Consider the following 22,605-nt stretch of genomic DNA (forward strand, 5'->3'; position numbering starts at 1 on the left):
AGTAATTTCAGCTTAAACTTCTGGATTTATAAAAATATGTGGAGGAGTAATTAAAGAAACTGTACTTTCATGGGAAACTTAAATAACTTCTCCACTAACTTCAACAATCATAATTTATATGGCGATTATTATTAATATGTAATTAATATCAGCTTACACCTGCAGATTGCGTATGGCGCACCGGTGGGAGTGGTCAGCGTGTGTACGTGGTGATCCAGAGGACTCGACTCCCACTGCAAGACTCTGAGAGTTTTCAACCATTGACAAGTGACGGAGGGTTACCAACATGCTGCCTAACAGATCTTCAAGAGGGGCACCACCTCCACACCACACATTCTTATCACCTAGTTTGATACCCTACTTGTCCATCTCACATGGCCCATGTATCTCAGCATTCTGCACTCTTGGCTCCATGTCATCCTCTTCAACTTGTTGCTTCGAATACCATAACTGGCCTCACATACATAGAAGTGTTCAATATACCTAGGCTATAATATTATATTTAAGGACTCCTATACGAGGTATCGTACCAGACAGAGATGTCGAAGTAATTAAGTCTGTCTGATGGTAGGCTGGCTGACTGCCGTCGGGCCCCAAGCCAGCATGCCCTGGGGGTTGTGTGCGGGAGGAGGAAAGAGGGTAAAGGACAAATGGGGTGTGTGTCATTATCAGGGGTAACCACGGTGGAGCGCAAACACTCGGTAGTTGTAGTCAAGGCTTAATTAAGTTGATGAGTGATGTTAGACTGAGTGAGCAGGTTTTTTACCACATATTAGTGGGAACACTTGATAGTGTTGTGCTGGAAGCTTCCCCCGGGGTCTATGGGACTCCGGAAGGCTCCGGGAGGAGCGAGTAGAGGGGCGGGGAGCAAGGCCCCGCCCGCCCCTGACCAGGCGCCAGGCGGGAAGTGTTGCCAACTCGCACATATTTTTGCTACATGTTCTTGTATAATCTAATATATACTGTAACGTTCTAGACTGTACTGTTCGGTATATATAGGAGAAGAGGGCGAGAGGAGTTAGTCCCAGTCATAGTAAGCTAGTGGTCAGTGAAGAGTCAAGAGTGAATTGTACAACTAAGGAAGAATATTAAACTACAGAAGCTGTGCAAGGTGTTTCCATATCTCCCTCCCACGGAGTCTCCTGACGGCGACACGGAACCCAAGTAACACGTCCGGCATAACAATAGGTTTTCTTCGTGTGTTGGTGCTACTTGTTTCTTGTGTTTACATGTTAGTTTATAATTAGACTAAGTTCTAAGTGTTATGAGCGACAATTTAGTCTTGTATGGCTGAATCCTGTCCCTTGACCCTTAGTTCATCATCAGAATCTCTAAACAAATATATTTACCTTAAGTAATAGTGTTAAAGTCACGCTACCCATATTATTTGGCAGATGATAATCCTGTGTGCGATAACGGTGCCTTATTAGACTTGGTAAATGAACTACTAATTTTACTCTCTGGTTTAAGTGATCAACAATTAATTCTACTTTGAGGTATAATTAACCAACATTATTAAGGAGTGCCCATGCCAGGCACGACATTACGAATATTTTTCTGTTGACCAGCAGACTTACTATAGTCAAACCATTTCCAATAGTCTGTTGAGGCAGTGGCTTCTGCAGGTCCTTTCCTCCCTTCTGCTTTGCCACACAGTTCCAGTTACCTATTTCCTCCGTTTCCTGTCCCGTCTTTCACAAACTGGGCACCTGTAACGCACCACTACTTGATTTACATTTCTCAGCCCTGAGCATCTCTTTGTGGCACCACTTATCACCCCCTGTGCACAGGGCAGAGTTAGTAGCCATTTCTCTTCCACACCAACTACCTTCTTGTATAGATGATTTCTCAGTAATTACTTATTTGTTGTGCTGTATCAGCTGTTACGTGCTACATCAAGCTGTAATACTCAAACTGCAGGTTAATCCAATAAAAAAAAGTGAATGACTAAGTCATGTGTTATTATTCCCAAGCTCCATTGGCAATGGCGAGTACACATTATATAACTGAAGCATATTACACATTCATTGAACACAATTAAAACTAACTACCCTAATCAAATTAAATGTAACCTAACCTCATCTGACCTAATTAAACTAAATATAAGGTAACCTAACATAACCTGGCCTTAATGCCTGCTCCCAAAATGAAATAAATGGAAATAAACATGATATTAATTTGAAAAATATATCTGAGGAACAAAAAGAGGGAAAATGACAAGAATTAAACTATGAAACAAGAATTGTTGGCTTCAAGATGACCTCAACTGACTAAGAATGACAAGATCTACGCAATGTGACAGGTCAGAATTGAGTCTTGAAAATGATTTCTGATGATTAAGAATGACATGATCTACTGAATGACAACAATTGTCTTTGAAAATGACCTCAGCTGAAATAATATTGCATGCATTTAATCTTTTTACATCCCTCTCAACATCCTATTCCATTCAGTCACAACTGTTACCATAATCCCCTTTTCTCTCTTATATACATACATCACTCAAGTAGCATGTGCTCAATCATATCGTCACCCCTCTTTCACACCTACATGAATGTCACACCTTGGGACTAACACCTTGCCACCATCTGGAAGAGGATGTCCTCCCCCTCCCCGGCACCACCACACTGCACTCAACCCTCCCACCACTATCATTCCAACCTCCCACTGATGTGTTAGATCCCTGAACCCTACCTACTGTTCTTTACAATGTGTTTATAATGTGTACATTTTAGCTTAGCGGCTGGTAAGACCAAATACACTATGTTATTACTATTAACACACACACTTGACCAATAAGCCCAGGCCACAACAGCCAGCCCAGCACAGTCACCAAAAAGATCAGACCTTTCACAGGACCCACCAACCACATGAAGCCTGGGGTGGAAAGTGAATAACAGATCATGCCGTCACAGTCTCCATTTGTTCCAATAGATGAATATTTTCTGTTCTCTGTGCTACACACAGCCCTGTAACACCACCACAACAAACACTTGCACTCACACACACAGCAGAACTGAATCAGCACAGCACCTCAGGAGAAGTGGACCTTCATGTGCCTGACAATCTCACCCTTAGTCATGAAACGTTTCCCACAAACATCGCACTTGAACCCTTTATGACCAGAGTGTCTGAAGACGTGCCTGTCCAATATACTCTTCAGTTTGAACCTTTTCCCACAAACTTCACACTCATGACTTCTTGCATCAGTGTGTGTAACAAGGTGAAATTTGAGGTTATCCTTCCGAATGAAACATTTCCCACAAACTTCACACTCATGATTTCTTTCACCAGTGTGTGTAAGGGTGTGTTTCTTGAGGGTACCCTTCTGACTGAAAAATTTCCCACAAACTTCACACTCATGATTTCTTTCACCAGTGTGTGTAAGAGTGTGTAATTTGAGGGTACCCTTCTGACTGAAACATTTTCCACAAACTTCACACTCATGATTTCTTTCACCAGTGTGTGTAAGAGTGTGTAATTTGAGGTTACTCTTCTGAATGAAACATTTCCCACAAACTTCACACTCATGCTTTCTTTCACCAGTGTGTGTAAGAGTGTGTAATTTGAGGTTACTCTTCTGACTAAAATATTTCCCACAAACTTCACACTCATGATTTCTTTCACCAGTGTGTGTAAGGGTGTGTTTCTTGAGGTTACCCTTCAGACTGAAACATTTCCCACAAACTTCACACTCATGATTTCTTTCACCAGTGTGTGTAACACGGTGTAATTTGAGGTAACCTTCTGACTGAAACATTTCCCACAAACTTCACACTCATGATTTCTTTCACCAGTGTGTGTAAGAGTGTGTAATTTGAGGTTACCCTTCAGACTGAAACATTTCCCACAAACTTCACACTCATGATTTCTTGCACCAGTGTGTGTAAGAGTGTGTAATTTGAGGGTACCTTTCTGACTGAAACATTTCCCACAGACTTCACACTCATGCTTTCTTTCACCAGTGTGTGTAAGGGTGTGTTTCTTGAGGTACCCTTCAGACTGAAACATTTCCCACAAACTTCACACTCATGATTTCTTTCACCAGTGTGTGTAACAAGGTGTAATTTGAGAGTATCCTTCCGACTGAAACATTTTCCACAAACTTCACACTCATGATTTCTTTCACCAGTGTGTGTAAGGGTGTGTAATTTGAGGGTACCCTTCTGATTGAAACATTTCCCACAAACTTCACACTCATTGTTTCCTGCACCAGTGTGTGTAAGGGTGTGTGTGTTGAGGGCACCCTTATGATTGAAACATTTCCCACAAACTTCACACTCATGATTTCTTGCACTGGTGTGTGTGTAAGGTGTGTGTGTTGAGTGACCCTTCTGATTGAAACATTTCCCACAAACTTCACACTCATGGTTTCTTGCACCAGTGTGTGTAACGGTGTGATGTTTGGGGTTACTCCTATTACTAAACCTTTTGCCACACTCCCGACTTTCATGAGGTCTTACACCAGAGTGTGTGGGTGTATTTGTTGAGGTCATCCTTCCCTGCATGTCTTTTCTCACACTCTTGGCTTTGGTCAGTAAACTTGCTCTCATTCTCAGATCTTCTCACACTTCTGAAATTCAAACTTCCCCCTTTGTGGATGAAGAGGCCAGCAGTTGTTGTTGTTGGTGGTGGTTGTGTTGGTGGTGTTTTTTATCACTCCTGAACCTCACACCAGTAGCAGTCTGCTCCTGCTGATCCCAGCCACTCCAGCTGCTGTCCCGCCTTGCAGCCTCCACTGCAACACTACTCTGGATGTGAGGAGTTGGCTGGCCTTGAGGAACCTCAGAGATGCTGGAGAAGGTGGCGAGGTTGCTTCAAAGCCACACTCAGTGACCAATTGAGCAGGCAAGGCGAGGGATGCACCAAGGAGTCCTGAAGTCAGCGGCAGCAGGGACGGAACAAGTACTGACCACAGCAACTGTCTCGATGCCTCACTTCAACACTAACACCAGTGGTGGACATTGGGACACAAAGTCATGTGCTGAAAAAAAAAAAAAATAAATAAATAAATAAATAAATAAAAAAGAACATAAGAACATAAGGAGTCTGCAAGAGGCCGGTTGGCCTATACAAGGCAGCTCCTGTACACTCAACCCCACCTTACCTCACCATCCATGGCTTTATCTAACCTCTTCTTGAATGTATCTATGGTATTGGCACCCACAACATGGCTCCCAAGCCTGTTCCATTCGTCCACCACTCTATTGGTGAACCAATTCTTGCCTATGTCTTTGTTGAATCTGAATTTGTATAACTTAAAACCATTGCCACGTGTCCTACCTGGCTCTTTCACACTCAAAATTTTATTGACATCCCCTTTATTAAATCCCTTAATCCATTTATAAACTTCGATCAAGTCTCCTCGCAACCTTCGCCTTTCTAGAGAGTGTAGATTTAACTGCTTCAGCCTGTCTCCATAAGGCAAGTTTCTCACCCCCTGAATCATCTTTGTCATCCTCCTCCGTACAGATTCTAACATCTTGATATCCATTCTATAATAGGGGGACCAGAACTGAACTGCATAATCGAGATGAGGTCTAACTAGTGCTAAGTAAAGTTTGAGGACGACTTCAGCGCTCCTATTGCTCACGCTCCTTGAGATGAAAACTAGTACTCTGTTTGCCCGATTTTTAGCCTGAATGCGTTGAGCCCTAGGACGGGGAAACTGAAGTTGGTGGGAGGGATCAGGGTGGTGGTGGGTGCACCGAAGGCAAGCCACAGGCCACCGGGTCAGGCAAATAGTGCGTGTACTGATAATAAGCTAATGCAATAATATATTCATTGATAAATATGTCTTTTGAACTAACCTAAATAAATCTGAAGCGATATTCGTAACAATACTAAGACAGAACTACACGTAAATGGACAATATCCAGCGACCAAAGTTGCAAGCTTGATAGTTTTAAGGCCTGTTAACACATTAATCGCGTTTGGCAACTCAGCGCTCTTGCCTGCTCCGCGGAACTTTCACGGCGCCCACCACGCCAGTGTCCGTTGGACTTTTGCAGAGAGAGGAGTTATGTACCATTAAGAGAGGATAGCCTGTAGTATAGTGTAAAAATCCACGGTACAAATATATACCAAATCGTGGACCACTAATATTTTTTCCCTCTGCCGCGTATTGGTGCACCAATGTACCAGGCATGGGTTGGCGCATATATGTACCAGTTCGCGACGCACTGACGATATAGTCTTGTTCTGCTATTTGGTTTAGTTTTTATGATTATTATACGAGTTTGTGTCGATACAATATCTTACATTTTGATGAGCTGTACATAAAAAAACTATTAATAATGTTTTTTTCCCCTCCTTTTCAACATAAATGAACCCGACCGTCTTTTAAGGAGGGCGATCGGATACCTCATCTGGTGATTCAGATGATTCAGGTTTTTTGTCAATTCAGATGACCCAGATGATGAGCTCTCCGAGGAAAGTGACGAGTTAGAAACAGATGAAGAGCAGGATGGGGAACATTATTTTCTTCTCTGTTATGAACAAAATTTTAATTTATCAGGAATTTTTTTTTTTTACGTTATTTGCGGAGTGGTATTTCCCTCTACAGTTCAGTAAAATACACTATAATAAATCAACCATTGGGATAATCTAATATTCCAAGTACTAGTAAGTAGTGATCTGGAGCATTATTTTTTTGTTATGAAAGCAAGATTTTCATGTATTAGGATTTTATTTATTTATTTTTTTTTTTTTACGTTTGATATGAGGGGCATTTGCCTCTACAGTTGATTACTGTTACATAATGAAATGCTTATATTTGGAAGCAAAATGTCACCAAACTTTAAATGTATTTTGGATGCCTTTACATAGCTATATATTTATTACCTTATCATTTTGAACTTATTACCTGGTACCATTGCAACACATCTGCAGTCATAATAAATACAAATTTACCCACAAATTGTTTATATACTCATGTTTGTAAAAGTTTATAGAAAGGGCTATTCGGGCCACAGATGTACCAATATGCAACAAGTGAAACATCTGCTCAGCACACTGGCGGCCCAGTAAGTGAACAAGGTATAAACAATCATATGTGAACATTTCATGACAATCAAATGAATACAAATGGCAAGACACATGAAATGGAAAAAAAAATCTTAAGGAGCCAAAATCTTAAATTTGTTTTTTACACAAAAAAAATTTCACAAAATCGACAAAACGTCTGACAGTCTTTTGTAAGGTATCAATATAATCTACAACTAAACGGCAATTTTTCTCATTTTGTACATTTTTTTAAATGTAAAAAGAAAACGGAAAAAGTGGAGAAAATTATTAGTGAAAATGAATTTCAATTTTTTTAAGCCAGAACAAAAAATGAAAAAAATTACAAAATGAGAAATGTAGATCTATACACAAAGTTTCTATGGTATATTTTTTTCAACTAAAGTCTGTGAAACAAAAATAAGATTTTATGCTTTGTTTGAGTCTCCTCTACACATTCTGCAAAATTTCACAAAATTCACAGAATGTCATACACTTATACCAACAAACAACATACTAAAATTTCAAAGCCATAGGGCATACTGTGTGCCCAGGAGGGACCCCGGGCGCACTCCTTAACCCAAAAACGTGGGCAGACCCTTTTTTAGGCTTTCACGAGTCGTGGCTGTGGTACGGTGGACCCTAAAAAGGGCTCGCCATAAAACGCCTAATTCGAGCTAATTGTAGGCGGTGATGGCATAGTGCAACCCACCATGAATGCCCTAGGTCAATGTGGTGGGTGGGTGATCTTGAGGTGGGCTTTTTTGTCATAGGTGGTGCTGTAAGGTCGTGGCATACAGAATTAGCTATCCATACAGTGATCGCTTGGCAAATTCTCTGTAGTACACAACAAGCGACTCTCGGCTAGCTGCCACGCATCACGAGACTCTTTATTTTGTAACAGACATCACCCAAAAAGAATGGAGTTTGAGTAAAAGTAAATATTTGTAACGGTTTTATGGTTATGAGAGGAGTACTCTGATGTACGTTCCATGCTCTTTTCTTAGTCTCAAAATACAGAGTTATTTTGTCGTTTCTCGGGCACTTCTCAGCTTTCCCATAGCCGAAGCCTACGGGTTAATAAGGCAGTGAGGCCGCTGATTGGGTGAGCGCCGGCGATGACGTCATTAGACTCCCAGCGAATCACAAGCATGTTTTCAGAGCTCAGCCAATCGTACGGCTTCATCTGTGGCTTTAAAATGACCTGTCCTCTCTTTCTGTTTTCTTTCTTTTTCCAAGGTACGTATTTTGAGATAACAAGGGAGTACAGGAGGAAAAAAAGTGAGCTCCGGGGGGCAGCATGACCCAATTATAATGGCACCACTATAAACAGTTGCCTGCGCCATGACAGGCTCGGGGCCGACCATTAGGCTCAGATGGATAGTTTACCGGCGCCAAAAGCCACATAAAAAATTTTTTTTTAAATCTCCACGGGTCGGAAGAAATAAGCGCTTTTTCAGTGTTTTCAATACCTTGAGTTTCGCGACCCTCGAGTTTAGCGCTACACCTTCGGAATGAAGCGAGCATGAAACTCGAGAGGGTACTGTAGTCATAACATAAATACTGGCCTAAGGCAAAAACCTTCTCTTTCATCGTACTTTTATTTATCCTGAAATGTACACATTTCCATTTTTTGTGGGTAATAAATAGCCATAGGAACAGTGGTGGTTGGCCCAAGCCCGACGTGGTGCAGGCAAGTGTTTATACTGGCGCCGTCTATTCTTGGCTCATGCTGCGCCTGGAAGCTCATTCTTGATTTCCCTTTGACAGTTCCTGTAGAGTCCACGTTGATGGGTGGTCTTCAGGACAGCATGTGGGTGGTCTTGGGCCACTCGGCGGTGACTGAAAATCCCAGGTGGTAGCGGATTCGAACCCAAATCATCCACGACGCAGTGAATACTGGACCGGCACGCTAACCACTCAGCCACCGCCTTGGATACCAACAGAAAAATGATGTATTTGTTATGGGTTGTCTTAAAATACGTATGTGTAAAGAAGGCGACGCAATGTCCCTCCCCCTTCCTCCACCAGCAGTGGGCAGCGGCTGTCAGTCATGACAGGCCACAGAAATTTTAGGGCTGGGTTAGGTTAGGTTAGGACAACAACATGTCTTTGAATAAAAATAAATTTGAATTAATAAGATATGGGAAAATGGCCACCTCAAGATCACAGTACCAGGTGAAAGGTCAAGAAATTGCAGAGAAGAGCTCCGTACATGACCTGGGGGTACTAGTTAGTAATGACTTTTCACCCACTGAGCACATTGACATCACAAGGACGGCCAGCAGGATGACAGGATGGATACTCTGCACCTTCAAGACGAGGGAACCCGAACACCTCCTCCCGCTCTGTAAGTCCCTGGTGTTGTCGAAAATGGAATACCTGTGCCATCTGTGGTCCCCACACAAAATGTACAATATTAAGCGACTGGAACAGACACAAAGGGTCTTCACAAGGAAGCTGAACTCAATGTAAATCTGAGTTACTGGGACAGGCTCAAGACCTGGCAACTCTACTCCCTCCAAAGACGAAGAGATAGTACTACATAATTAACACTGAAGAAGCAAGTGCCTAACCCATCACCACAAACTGAAGGAGGGATAACACGCCAGACACCCCCCCAATTTGGCCGCACCTGCCCCAGGACATCCATTGAAACAGTCAGTCAATGTCTTAGGTCCATATATGCTGCCAGCTTTACCAACGAGGGACCAAGACTATTCAACTGCCTGCCTAGGGATATCAAGGACACCTCAAACTGCAGCATGGAGACCTTCAGGAGAAAATTTGACCTGTTTCTGCAGGGGATCCCTGATGAGCCACCTGTCCTACACGACTACTCTAAGGGGGCAGAGTAGCTCCCTCCCTGACCAGCTGAGGCACATTAGGGGCCGCTTTCACAGTCATTTTGTTTGTTTTTATCGTTACAAATTGCCGCTATAGTATTTCCACGTAAAACTGGCCTATGGGGTAGTGGCGGGTGCGGGGTGAGCCCAGCCCCGCTCCTTACCACACTCTCAACACCTCTCACCTCCTCTACCACTACCCCATAGGCCAGTTTCACGTGGAAAACTATGCGTTGATCACCACCATTGGTAACGATCAAAACAAATAAAGTGAAAGCGCCCTAGGAGTAGGCATAGTGTTGGGGCGGGGACTCCCAAGTCGCCCAAAGTGAACATCACCTACACTGCAACAAGACAAGACCCGTAACTTAAATTACAGTTAGTTCCGTATTGGAGTAAGATGTTGGTATTTTCCTGAGGTCAGGGTGGCAACCCTACACACGTGACCGTCCACACCTGGCCCTCCGCTCCTTCCTGTCCCAAGTGTACCCGTCCGCACCCTGGCCCTCCCCTCCTTCCTGTCCCAAGTACAGCCCGTCCACACCCTGGACCTCCGCTCCTTCCTGTCCCAAGTGTAGCCCGTCCACACCCTGGCCCTCCCCGCCTTCCTGTCCCAATTACAGCCCGAACACACCCTGGCCCTCCCCTCCTTCCTGTCCCAAGTTTACCCATCCACACCCTGGCCCTCCCCTCCTTCCTGTCCCAGGTGTACCCGTCCACACCCTGGCCCTCGCTCCTTCCTGTCCCAATTACAGCCCGTCCACACCCTGGCCCTCCCCTCCTTCCTGTCCCAGTACAGCCCGTCCACACCCTGGTCCTCCACGCCTTCCTGTCCCAAGTTCAGCTTGTCCACACCCTGGCCCTCCCTCGCCTCCTTCCTGTCCCAAGTGTAGCCCGTCCACACCCTGGCCTCAGCCCTCCTTGCTGTCCCAAGTGTAGCCCATCCACACCCTGGCCCTCCCCTCCTTCCTGTCCCAAGTGTAGCCCGTCCACACCCTGGCCCTCCCCTCCTTCCTGTCCCAAGTGTAGCCCATCCACACCCTGGCCCTCCCCACCTTCCCGGGGAAAATTCAAGTGTTTGCCCATACTCCCCCTCCCCCATACAAGCCTGGGGACCTGGTGGGAATGTGGGGTTTCAGGTGGGGACACGAAATCCGTCTCATTCGCGTATTTTTTAGTGGGGGGGCGATAAAAAATCCCTAGATCTAGGGAAATTCCCTAAATTTAGGGAATTTTTCCTCCCACCACCACTAAAATAAGCGTTTGCGATGAATTTAGTGTTTCCCATATGAAAACCATGCACTCAGTGGATCCCCAAGCTTGCTTTGGGAGACAAGCGTCGTGAACCCACCAAACGATGCTCACCTCACCATCTGGCGTGGCACCGGCGGCCATCTGTGCTCACATAAACCGCCTCCACCACACTCATGCCCTCTCATTAGTAGGTTGTCACCTCATCGCAAGGTTTCTGTCCTCCAAGTAGAGTCCGTGGCACCAAACACAGTGTATCTTCATTGTTTATCACTGACACAAGTAAAACCACCGGCTAGCTGGGATCCATCCAACACCACGCCTTTAACACTACTGCGGCTTGTGCAGGAAGTGCAGGCTCTCGAACCTCTTGCCCGAGCTGTTCGAACACGTGAATCCTTACTGACCGGATTTTGAATCTGCTTCACGGGCTCGTATTCCCAGTACGTATACAAGGTGATTGTGGATATTGATTCCGCACCTCCAGAATACGATAATACGCCTCCATATATCATAGTAAAAAAAAAAGTACAGTAAAACCCCGATTATTCGAAATGGAAGGGGGGAAGCCTCTTTCGGATAAGCCGATTTTTCGGATAATCCGGATTTATGGCCGCCATTTTGATCGCCGCCAGTTTGATCGTCGGCATTGTGTTCTGCTGTATGGTAAGGACGACTTTCTTCCTTTTCCCGGTTTCTTTCGGCATGGTGATGTAGAAAGAAGTGAGGTCGAAGCACAGGTAGAACGCGATGCGACTGCCCAGTGTGAAGTGTGTGACGCGACTGCCGCCGACTGACGATGTAAACAATGAAACCAAACAAACACGCTACGCTAAACAAAGTAGTACACTTAAAACATGTGATGTAAATGTTTTATTGTATGTTTGTCTGTGTGTCTCCTTGTCTGGACCAGTGTATGTTGATACTTGTGAGCGTTGCAGATCTGAATTGTGAATGTTGCAGAGTGCGATTGTGAATGGTTGTGCAAGCTTGCAAGTGTGACCTTGATGCATCGTGCAGGTGGAGACACAGTATGATGACTCATATTATCGCGCAACTCGTATGTTGGAAGGGGAATGTGGCATGGAGTGGAGAGGGGAGTCGTGTTTGTGTCGTTGTCTTGAGAGTACGGTGTGAGTAGTCGTGCAGTAGTTTGTTCGTTCGCCGCACCTACGTCCTTGCTGGGGCGAAGGTGCGGACGTGGTGTTGTTGAGAGTTTGTTTAATGTTTTTTGTCTATTACATTGATCTATTCGTTACAAGCTATTTCGGCAATACGTATTAGAAAGCATATTCATTTTAACTGTTCTTATCAATTTTAAATGTGTTAATATAGTACATATGTAGTTACTTTTATTTATTTTTGATGTTTTATAACGTTTTAGTATAGAAAAAAAAATTTAATTGCATTATCCAGATCAATTTCGGATAATCCGGTTTTTCGGATAATCCGCTTTCGGATAATCGGGGTTTTACTGTACTTAGAAGTAAAGAAGTCGAATTAATTCCCTTCCCCCAACGATCTTCGGGGATCTGCGTGAACTCGGGGTATTTTTGTGGGGGATCATATTTAAACTACTCCAACCGAACTTTATGACCTGCTAATGACCCCCCCTCTTAAAGATGCATGTTCTAAAAAAAGACCACAAGACCACAGTAACAAGATCACATCAGGAAGTGCCGATCCAAAGGCAGGACTTCCGCTATCTACCTGAACCTTCCTGTCCCAAGTGTAGCCCGTCCACACGCTGGCCCTCCCCTCCTTCCTGTCCCAAGTGTAGCCCGTCCACACCCTGGCCCTCCCCTCCTTCCTGTCCCAAGTGTAGCCCGTCCACACCCTGGCCCTCCCCTCCTTCCTGTCCCAAGTGTAGCCCGTCCACACCGTGGCCCTCCCCCCCTTCCTGTCCCAATTACAGCCCGAACACACCCTGGCCCTCCCCTCCTTCCTGTCCCAAGTGTACCCATCCACACCCTGGCCCTCCCTCCTTCCTGTCCCAGGTGTACCCTGTCCACACCCTGGCCCTCGCTCCTTCCTGTCCCAATGAGAGCCCGTCCACACCCTGGCCCTCCCCTCCTTCCTGTCCCAATTTCAGCCCGTCCACACCCTGGTCCTCCACGCGCCTTCCTGTCCCAAGTTCAGCTTGTCCACACCCTGGCCCTCCCCTCGCCTCCTTCCTGCCCCAAGTGTAGCCTGTCCACACCCTGGCCCTCCCTCCTTCCTGTCCCAGGTGTAGCCCGTCCACACCCTGGCCCTCCCTCCTTACTGTCCCTAGTGTAGCCCGTCCACACCCGGGCCCTCCCCTCCTTCCTGTCCCAAGTGTAGCCCGTCCACACCCTGGCCCTCCCTCCTTCCTGTCCCAAGTGTAGCCTGTCCACACCCTGGCCCTCCCTCCTTCCTGTCCCAAGTGTAGCCTGTCCACACCCTGGCCCTCCCTCCTTCCTGTCCCAAGTGTAGCCTGTCCACACCCTGGCCTCCCTCCTTCCTGTCCCAAGTGTAGCCTGTCCACACCCTGGCCCTCCCTCCTTCCTGTCCCAAGTGTAGCCCGTCCACACCCTGGCCCTCCCTCCTTCCTGTCCCAAGTGTAGCCCGTCCACACCCTGGCCCTCCCCTCCTTCCTGTCCCAAGTGTAGCCCGTCCACACCCTGGCCCTCCCCTCCTTCCTGTCCCAAGTGTAGCCCGTCCACACCCTGGCCCTCCCCTCCTTCCTGTCCCAAGTGTAGCCCGTCCACACCCTGGCCCTCCCCTCCTTCCTGTCCCAAGTGTAGCCCGTCCACACCCTGGCCCTCCACCACCCGCACACTCACCCTGGGGGCCTGCACGCCGAGGGGCTCCTCCTCCTCCACGAGAAACACTGCCGGGCACTTCAGGGAATCAGGGCACGCGGCGGACCTCGACCTTGATCTTGATATCACAGGGGACTTGTTTGCTTCCTCCTCCTCTTCTTCTTCTCCTTCCTTTATAGCTTCTTGGGTCCTTCTTGATTGTTTCACTTTTCTGTCTCCCTATATTCAGACTTTCCTATTTTATCCTTTCCGATTGACCTATTTTCCCATTTTTTTTTATTTCTCCGTTTTCTTCTTTTCCCTTCTCCTCTTGTTTATCTGCAACAATAAACTATCAATCAATCAAATCTCCTCTTTGTACATCTTCTTAGGTCCTTCTTGATTCTTTATTTTTTCTGTGTACCTAGATTCAGATTTTCCTGTTTTCCTCTTCTGATTTAGTACATATTTTTTCCCATTTTTCTTTTATTTCCGTATTTTCTTCTTCTTTTGATCTGATCTGCTTCTTTTTCTTCTTCACACTATATTCAGGTTTTCCTATTTTCCGATTTGCCTATTTTCCTATTTTTTCTTCTTTCTTTCTAATTGGAGACTTTTTATGCCCTAGGTTGTTGTCTTTTTATGCATTTTATTTATGGTCTTTTATTTCTTGTATTTTCTTTTCCTTACGCTTAGTTTTATCCTTGGAGGAATAATACATGGAGTGGCCCTCAGCGGGTCGCTCTCTTGGAGGAAGATTCTCCTCCTCTTGAGCAGGCATTGCCTAACTTTGTAATAACTACCGATGAAGTCCTTAAAGCTCTCCAGTCCCTTAAAACAAATACAAGCCCCGGACCTGACAACGTATATCCTATACTGCTTAACCCTAGAATGGAAACCGTTTGCCGTTTGGCACAAAAATTAAGGGGTTTTTGAAACTCGCGCTCACTGTGGTTAACCTTGGCCGAATTTTTCAACTCATTCACGGGCATGTATTAGTGCGTCGGGTGCCCTGTTGAGGAGAGGGTATCACAGTCCTCTGCTCCTTCTCACTTCTCTGGTATGAGTGCCCCGTGTGCCATTCGGCACAGCGTTTCCAGTAACGTTATTTTTGTTGTCAAATAAAGTTTTGGAAGTACCCATTTTGCCCTCTTTCGATTCTATCCCTCTCTCTGTTCCTAAGGCTCTTCGTCTCATCAGCTCTCTTCCTCCTACTGATAGCCTTCTACCTCTTAAATTCCGCCGCGATGTTGCTTCTCTTTCTATCTTCTATCGATATTTCCACGCTGACTGCTCTTCTGAACTTGCTAACTGCATGCCTCCCCCCCTCCCGCGGCCACGCTGCACACGACTTTCTGTTCATGCTCATCCCTACACTGTCCAAACCCCTTATGCAAGAGTTAACCAGCATCTTCACTCTGTCATCCCTCACGCTGGTAAAGTCTGGAACAACCTTCCTTCATCTGTATTTCCTCCTGCCTACGACTTGAACTCTTTCAAGAGGAGGGTATCAGGACATCTCTCCCGAAATTGATCTTTCTTTCGGCCACGTCTTTTAATTATTTTTGGGAGCAGCGAGTAGCGGGCTTTTTATTATTGTTTTCTTTTTTTGTGCCCTTGAGCTGCCTCCTCTGTTGTAAAAAAAAAAAAAAAAAAGCCCGACAACACCTGGGGAGGAACGATACAAGTCCTCACAGGACAAGATGCGTTGTCGAACGGACCTTTGGGATCCTCAAGTCAAGGTGCAGGTGCCTACATAAGTCAGGAGGAAGTTTGCAGTATGACCCCAAGAAGACTATGAAGATTGCGACTTCTTGTATGCTCCTGTACAACTACTGAGTGGATCGCTGCAGAAGAAGTACCAGTTCAGCCTGTGAGAAACAACAGACAGATTCCTGGTCAAGTTGTCAGGCAGGAAATTATTAGAAACTTCTTTTCCTGAGTATAGGTAGGCATATATGTAGACCTTGCAGTTAGTAATAGATTACTTTCAAATGTAAATGTGCACAACTCACAGTCGGAGGCATAAGAACAAAACAACGTGGTGATCCAGAGGACTTGACTCCCACTGCAAGACGTTGAGAGTTTTCAACCATTGACAAGTGACGGAGGGTTACCAACATGCTGCCTAACAGATCTTCAAGAGGGGCACCACCTCCACACCACACATTCTTATCACCTAGTTTGATACCCTACTTGTCCATCTCACATGGCCCATGTATCTCAGCATTCTGCACTCTTGGCTCCATGTCATCCTCTTCAACTTGTTGCTTCGAATAGCATAACTGGCCTCACATACATAGAAGTGTTCAATATACCTAGGCTATAATATTATATTTAAGGACTCCTATACGAGGTATCGCCCCAGACAGAGATGTCGAAGTAATTAAGTCTGTCTGATGGTAGGCTGGCTGACTGCAGTCGGGCCCAAGCCAGCATGCCCTGGGGTTGTGTGTGGAGAAGGAAAGATGGGAAAGGACAAATGGTGTGTGTCATTCTCAGGGGTAACCACGGTGGAGCGCAAACACTCACTAGTTGTAGTCAAGGCTTAATTAAGTTCATGAGTGGTGTTAAGACCGAGTGAGCAGGTTTTTACCACATATTAGTGGGAACACTTGATAGTGTTGTGCTGGAAGCTTCCCTGGGTCTATGGGACTCGGAAGGCTCCAGGAGGAGCAGTAGAGGGCGGGGAGCAAGGCCCCGCCCGCGCCCCGCGGCCAGGCGCCAGGAGGGAAGTGTTGCCAACTCGCACATATTTTTGCTACATGTTCTTGTATAATCTAATATATACTGTAACGTTCTAGACTGTACTGTTCGGTATATATAGGAGAAGAGGGCGAGAGGAGTTAGTCCCAGTCATAGTAGTAAGCTAGTGGTCAGTGAAGAGTCAAGAGTGAATTGTACAACTAAGGAAGAATATTAAACTACAGAAGCTGTGCAAGGTGTTTCCATATCTCCCTCCCACGGAGTCTCCTGACGGCGACACGGAACCCAAGTAACACGTCCGGCATAACAATAGGTTTTCTTCGTGTGTTGGTGCTACTTGTTTCTTGTGTTTACATGTTAGTTTATAATTAGACTAAGTTCTAAGTGTTATGAGCGACAATTTAGTCTTGTATGGCTGAATCCTGTCCCTTGACCCTTAGTTCATCATCAGAATCTCTAAACAAATATATTTACCTTAAGTAATAGTGTTAAAGTCACGCTACCCATATTATTTGGCAGATGATAACCCTGTGTGCGATAACGGTGCCTTATTAGACTTGGTAAATGAACTACTAATTTTACTCTCTGGTTTAAGTGATCAACAATTAATTCTACTTTGAGGTATAATTAACCAACATTATTAAGGAATGCCCATGCCAGGCACGACATTACGAATATTTTTCTGTTGACCAGCAGACTTACTATAGTCAAACCATTTCCAATAGTCTGTTGAGGCAGTGGCTTCTGCAGGTCCTTTCCTCCCTTCTGCTTTGCCACACAGTTCCAGTTACCTATTTCCTCCGTTTCCTGTCCCGTCTTTCACAAACTGGGCACCTGTAACGCACCACTACTTGATTTACATTTCTCAGCCCTGAGCATCTCTTTGTGGCACCACTTATCACCCCCTGTGCACAGGGCAGAGTTAGTAGCCATTTCTCTTCCACACCAACTACCTTCCTGTATCAGCTGTTACGTGCTACATCAAGCTGTAATACTCAAACTGCAGGTTAATCCAATAAAAAAAAGTGAATGACTAAGTCATGTGTTATTATTCCCAAGCTCCATTGGCAATGGTGAGTACACATTATATAACTAAAGCATATTACACATTCATTGAACACAATTAAAACTAACTACCCTAATCAAATTAAATGTAACCTAACCTCATCTGACCTAATTAAACTAAATATAAGGTAACCTAACATAACCTGGCCTTAATGCCTGCTCCCAAAATGAAATAAATGGAAATAAATATGATATTAATTTGAAAAATATATCTGAGGAACAAAAAGAGGGAAAATGACAAGAATTGAGCTATGAAACAAGAATTGTTGGCTTCAAGATGACCTCAACTGACTAAGAATGACAAGATCTGCGCAATGTGACAGGTCAGAATTGAGTCTTGAAAATGATTTCTGATGATTAAGAATGACATGATCTACTGAATGACAACAATTGTCTTTGAAAATGACCTCAGCTGAAATAATATTGCATGCATTTAACCTTTTACATCCCTCTCCAACATCCTATTCCATTCAGTCACAACTGTTACCATAATCCCTTTTCTCTTATATACATACATCACTCAAGTAGCATGTGCTCAATCATATCGTCACCCCTCTTTCACACCTACATGAATGTCACACCTTGGGACTAACACCTTGCCACCATCTGGAAGAGGATGTCCTCCCCCTCCCCGGCACCACCACACTGCACTCAACCCTCCCACCACTATCATTCCAACCTCCCACTGATGTGTTAGATCCCTGAACCCCTACCTACTGTTCTTTACAATGTGTTTATAATGTGTACATTTTTAGCTTAGCGGCTGGTAAGACCAAATACACTATGTTATTACTATTAACACACACACTTGACCAATAAGCCCAGGCCACAACAGCCAGCCCAGCACAGTCACCAAAAAGATCAGACCTTTCACAGGACCCACCAACCACATGAAGCCTGGGGTGGAAAGTGAATAACAGATCATGCCGTCACAGTCTCCATTTGTTCCAATAGATGAATATTTTCTGTTCTCTGTGCTACACACAGCCCTGTAACACCACCACAACAAACACTTGCACTCACACACACAGCAGAACTGAATCAGCACAGCACCTCAGGAGAAGTGGACCTTCATGTGCCTGACAATCTCACCCTTAGTCATGAAACGTTTCCCACAAACATCGCACTTGAACCCTTTATGACCAGAGTGTCTGAAGACGTGCCTGTCCAATATACTCTTCAGTTTGAACCTTTTCCCACAAACTTCACACTCATGACTTCTTGCATCAGTGTGTGTAACAAGGTGAAATTTGAGGTTATCCTTCCGAATGAAACATTTCCCACAAACTTCACACTCATGATTTCTTTCACCAGTGTGTGTAAGGGTGTGTTTCTTGAGGGTACCTTCTGATTGAAAAATTTCCACAAACTTCACACTCATGATTTCTTTCACCAGTGTGTGTAAGAGTGTGTAATTTGAGGGTACCCTTCTGACTGAAACATTTTCCACAAACTTCACACTCATGCTTTCTTTCACCAGTGTGTGTAAGAGTGTAATTTGAGGTTACTCTTCTGAATGAAACATTTCCCACAAACTTCACACTCATGCTTTCTTTCACCAGTGTGTGTAAGAGTGTGTAATTTGAGGTTACTCTTCTGACTAAAATATTTCCCACAAACTTCACACTCATGATTTCTTTCACCAGTGTGTGTAAGAGTGTGTAAATTGAGGGTACCCTTCAGACTGAAACATTTCCCACAAACTTCACACTCATGATTTCTTTCACCAGTGTGTGTAAGAGTGTGTAATTTGAGGGTAACCTTCTGACTGAAACATTTCCCACAAACTTCACACTCATGATTTCTTTCACCAGTGTGTGTAAGAGTGTGTAATTTGAGGGTACCCTTCAGACTGAAACATTTCCCACAAACTTCACACTCATGATTTCTTGCACCAGTGTGTGTAAGAGTGTGTAATTTGAGGGTACCTTTCTGACTGAAACATTTCCCACAGACTTCACACTCATGCTTTCTTTCACCAGTGTGTGTAAGGGTGTGTTTCTTGAGGGTACCCTTCAGACTGAAACATTTCCCACAAACTTCACACTCATGATTTCTTTCACCAGTGTGTGTAACAAGGTGTAATTTGAGAGTATCCTTCCGACTGAAACATTTTCCACAAACTTCACACTCATGATTTCTTTCACCAGTGTGTGTAAGGGTGTGTAATTTGAGGGTACCCTTCTGATTGAAACATTTCCCACAAACTTCACACTCATGGTTTCCTGCACCAGTGTGTGTAAGGGTGTGTGTGTTGAGGGTACCCTTATGATTGAAACATTTCCCACAAACTTCACACTCATGATTTCTTGCACTGGTGTGTGTAAGGGTGTGTGTGTTGAGGTGACCCTTCTGATTGAAACATTTCCCACAAACTTCACACTCATGGTTTCTTGCACCAGTGTGTGTAACGGTGTGATGTTTGGGGTTACTCCTATTACTAAACCTTTTGCCACACTCCCGACTTTCATGAGGTCTTACACCAGAGTGTGTGGGTGTATTTGTTGAGGTCATCCTTCCCTGCATGTCTTTTCTCACACTCTTGGCTTTGGTCAGTAAACTTGCTCTCATTCTCAGATCTTCTCACACTTCTGAAATTCAAACTTCCCCCTTTGTGGATGAAGAGGCCAGCAGTTGTTGTTGTTGTTGGTGGTTGTGTTGGTGGTGTTTTTTATCACTCCTGAACCTCACACCAGTAGCAGTCTGCTCCTGCTGATCCCAGCCACTCCAGCTGCTGTCCCGCCTTGCAGCCTCCACTGCAACACTACTCTGGATGTGAGGAGTTGGCTGGCCTTGAGGAACCTCAGAGATGCTGGAGAAGGTGGCGAGGTTGCTTCAAAGCCACACTCAGTGACCAATTGAGCAGGCAAGGCGAGGGATGCACCAAGGAGTCCTGAAGTCAGCGGCAGCAGGGACGGAACAAGTACTGACCACAGCAACTGTCTCGATGCCTCACTTCAACACTAACACCAGTGGTGGACATTGGGACACAAAGTCATGTGCTGAAAAAAAAAAAAATAAATAAATAAATAAATAAAAAAGAACATAAGAACATAAGGAGTCTGCAAGAGGCCGGTTGGCCTATACAAGGCAGCTCCTGTACACTCAACCCCACCTTACCTCACCATCCATGGCTTTATCTAACCTCTTCTTGAATGTATCTATGGTATTGGCACCCACAACATGGCTCCCAAGCCTGTTCCATTCGTCCACCACTCTATTGGTGAACCAATTCTTGCCTATGTCTTTGTTGAATCTGAATTTGTATAACTTAAAACCATTGCCACGTGTCCTACCTGGCTCTTTCACACTCAAAATTTTATTGACATCCCCTTTATTAAATCCCTTAATCCATTTATAAACTTCGATCAAGTCTCCGCAACCTTCGCCTTTCTAGAGAGTGTAGATTTAACTGCTTCAGCCTGTCTCCATAAGGCAAGTTTCTCACCCCCTGAATCATCTTTGTCATCCTCCTCCGTACAGATTCTAACATCTTGATATCCATTCTATAATAGGGGGACCAGAACTGAACTGCATAATCGAGATGAGGTCTAACTAGTGCTAAGTAAAGTTTGAGGACGACTTCAGCGCTCCTATTGCTCACGCTCCTTGAGATGAAAACTAGTACTCTGTTTGCCCGATTTTTAGCCTGAATGCGTTGAGCCCTAGGACGGGGAAACTGAAGTTGGTGGGAGGGATCAGGGTGGTGGTGGGTGCACCGAAGGCAAGCCACAGGCCACCGGGTCAGGCAAATAGTGCGTGTACTGATAATAAGCTAATGCAATAATATATTCATTGATAAATATGTCTTTTGAACTAACCTAAATAAATCTGAAGCGATATTCGTAACAATACTAAGACAGAACTACACGTAAATGGACAATATCCAGCGACCAAAGTTGCAAGCTTGATAGTTTTAAGGCCTGTTAACACATTAATCGCGTTTGGCAACTCAGCGCTCTTGCCTGCTCCGCGGAACTTTCACGGCGCCCACCACGCCAGTGTCCGTTGGACTTTTGCAGAGAGAGGAGTTATGTACCATTAAGAGAGGATAGCCTGTAGTATAGTGTAAAAATCCACGGTACAAATATATACCAAATCGTGGACCACTAATATTTTTTCCCTCTGCCGCGTATTGGTGCACCAATGTACCAGGCATGGGTTGGCGCATATATGTACCAGTTCGCGACGCACTGACGATATAGTCTTGTTCTGCTATTTGGTTTAGTTTTTATGATTATTATACGAGTTTGTGTCGATACAATATCTTACATTTTGATGAGCTGTACATAAAAAAACTATTAATAATGTTTTTTTCCCCTCCTTTTCAACATAAATGAACCCGACCGTCTTTTAAGGAGGGCGATCGGATACCTCATCTGGTGATTCAGATGATTCAGGTTTTTTGTCAATTCAGATGACCCAGATGATGAGCTCTCCGAGGAAAGTGACGAGTTAGAAACAGATGAAGAGCAGGATGGGGAACATTATTTTCTTCTCTGTTATGAACAAAATTTTAATTTATCAGGATTTTTTTTTTTTTTTTTACGTTATTTGCGGAGTGGTATTTCCCTCTACAGTTCAGTAAAATACACTATAATAAATCAACCATTGGGATAATCTAATATTCCAAGTACTAGTAAGTAGTGATCTGGAGCATTATTTTTTTGTTATGAAAGCAAGATTTTCATGTATTAGGATTTTATTTTTTATTTTTTACGTTTGATATGAGGGGCATTTGCCTCTACAGTTGATTACTGTTACATAATGAAATGCTTATATTTGGAAGCAAAATGTCACCAAACTTTAAATGTATTTTGGATGCCTTTACATAGCTATATATTTATTACCTTATCATTTTGAACTTATTACCTGGTACCATTGCAACACATCTGCAGTCATAATAAATACAAATTTACCCACAAATTGTTTATATACTCATGTTTGTAAAAGTTTATAGAAAGGGCTATTCG

At 44.4% G+C, this 22,605-nt stretch overlaps 1 long non-coding RNA gene across 1 annotated transcript; it reads right to left on the bottom strand.

The window, feature by feature from the left end:
• Positions 1 to 1,944: 1,944 nt before the first annotated feature.
• Positions 1,945 to 18,069, bottom strand: LOC126984770 (uncharacterized). The gene is made up of 2 exons (XR_007737668.1): positions 17,726 to 18,069; positions 1,945 to 2,072 (listed from the first exon to the last, which is right to left on the bottom strand). It is a non-coding gene; the product is annotated as an uncharacterized LOC126984770 (long non-coding RNA).
• Positions 18,070 to 22,605: the final 4,536 nt, after the last annotated feature.

The sequence above is a fragment of the Eriocheir sinensis genome, chromosome 57, assembly GCF_024679095.1.
Source record: "Eriocheir sinensis breed Jianghai 21 chromosome 57, ASM2467909v1, whole genome shotgun sequence".
In the NCBI taxonomy this organism is placed as follows: domain Eukaryota; kingdom Metazoa; phylum Arthropoda; class Malacostraca; order Decapoda; family Varunidae; genus Eriocheir; species Eriocheir sinensis.